Raw genomic sequence first — 2500 nt, 5'->3', positions numbered from 1 at the left:
CTATCCATGTACAAGTCAGTAAAACAACGGTCTACTTGTACATGATAGCGGTAAGACAGTAAAACAACGGAGATCTTACCGCTATCCATGTACAAGTCAGTAAAACAACGGTCTACTTGTACATGATAGCGGTAAGACAGTAAAACAACGGAGATCTTACCGCTATCCATGTACAAGTCAGTAAAACAACGGTCTACTTGTACATGGATAGCGGTAAGACAGTAAAACAACGGGGTTAACGTTATCTTTGTGCTAGACAGAAGAGTGTATTCATTTGAAAGCAGATATGTTGGGCTCCTTTAAGAAAATAATATTAAAAACGAATGTTTGGACAAAAAAGGGTGGATATTTGTTAATTTTCAATAAACATGATCATTACAAGAATATAATAGGGATCTTTCAGTTGTTTTATTATTAGTGTGTGTCCTGTTGTTCACATTTATCTTGTACCAATTTTGGTAACAGTTGGAATATATCCTGCATTATCTTTGGTTGTGGCAGAGATCTATCCAGTGTAAACTTTGGTTACGACCGAGGTCTCTCTGGTGTAAACTTTGGTTATTATTAGTATTTGGTTGTGGTTGGAGCCTACCCTTCAATATGTTTTGTACATCTTGAGCTGTATCTGGATGCTATCAGGCACTGTTTTTGGCGATGATCAGAATCTGTTTTTGGCTAAAGTTGGAATGTATCATGCTGTGTTTTTTGGTTGCAGCTGGTGTGAGTCTATTCTGTACCAGGTTATATTTGTGATCTATTGCAACATAATAGTAATTTGAAGACATTCTATTAGTTCATCTGGTTTTTAGATATGTGGTTTACTGTTTAGATAAATCTTGGTTTTAAAATTCTGTGGGAGACCTGTATTGAACAAATCAATAAGATACTGAGTTGTTTGATGTTTCTGAATAGTTTATTGTGTTCTAGCTGAACCTGACATACTTAAAGAAACTAAGTACTTCTTGTAGTTAAGACAACAAAATTGAGTTCAAGTTTTTGTTATCAGAAGTAAGTTTCTATGTACAGCATTAATCCATTTAGGCCATCTCATCTACTAAACTTGAAAAAAAAAACAAAAAAACTCAAAGCCAGCCCTTATCATATAGATATCAAACCTTTCCTAAAACTCCCTCAAATTTACTGGCTCTACCACATCTGAAGGCAACCTGTTCCAAAGGCCAACCACCATGTTAGAAAAATAAAACTGTCTTAGCTGAAGATGACTCCTACCTTACCAAAATTTATATTTCTGTCCCCAAGTCCTACTAGTCTCACTGTTAAATATAAAAAAGATGATACATCAACATTATCAATTCCCTTTACAATCTTAAACACCACAATCAGATCCCCTCTAACTCTTCTTTTTTCAAGAGAAAATAATTCGAGAGATTTCATCCTCTCCTCGTATGACAACTCCTCCATGCCAGGCACCATTTTAGCAACCCTTTCCAACAATTCGATGTCTTTCCTAAGGTAAGGAGCCCAAGAATTAATACAGTGCTCCATAACCAGTGACATGTACAGTGAAATTATAACCTTGTTAATCTTATATTTAAAATCTAAGCAGTTTATTGATCACTTCCCTCATCTATGTCATTGATGTAAATGAAAAAGAGCCAAGGTCTTAACATTGAGCCCTGAGGTATCCCATCTGCGACATGGATCCAGTTTGACTTAACACAACTATCTTCTGTCTTCTGTCCAGCCATTTTTTGATACAATGAGTAAGCTTATTCCACACACCTAGAAGGTGAATCACGTGGTTGTTGCATATTTTCTGGTTGTCGTCCCACCCAACAAGGTGAATCGTGTGGTTGTTGCATATTTCCTGGTTGTCGTCTCACCTAACAAGGTGAATCGTGTGGTTGTTGCATATTTTCTGGTTGTCGTCTCACCTAACAAGGTGAATCGTGTGGTTGTTGTATATTTTCTGGTTGTCGTCTCACCTAACAAGGCGAATCGTGTGGTTGTTGCATATTTTCTGGTTGTCGTCTCACCTAACAAGGTGAATCGTGTGATTGTTGCATATTTTCTGGTTGTCGTCTCACCTAACAAGGTGAATCTTGTGATTGTTGCACATTTTCTGGTTGTCGTCCCACCTAACAAGGTGAATCACGTGGTTGTTGCACATTTTCTGGTTGTCGTCCCACCTAACAAGGTGAATCATGTGGTTGTTGCATTTTTCTGGTTGTCGTCCCACCTAACAAGGTGAATCATGTGGTTGTTGCATATTTCCTGGTTGTCATTCCAATTTTACTTTCACCAGTACATAGTTAGTCTCATCACTACATAAAAGCAATGCTTTGTTTCACCCACTCATCTATTTTACCATCATATTCAAGAAGGGTATTGTTTTACTGTCTTATCGCTATGTACAAGTAGACCGTTGTTTTACTGTCTTACCGCTATGTACAAGTAGACCGTTGTTTTACTGTCTCACCGCTATCCATGTACAAGTGGACCTTACACTATACAATCGATCAACCTGGCACAGAGATAA

This window comes from Limulus polyphemus, unplaced genomic scaffold (assembly GCF_000517525.1).
Source record: "Limulus polyphemus unplaced genomic scaffold, Limulus_polyphemus-2.1.2 Scaffold11788, whole genome shotgun sequence".
NCBI lineage: Eukaryota > Metazoa > Arthropoda > Merostomata > Xiphosura > Limulidae > Limulus > Limulus polyphemus.
This window is presented reverse-complemented; position numbering follows the sequence as displayed.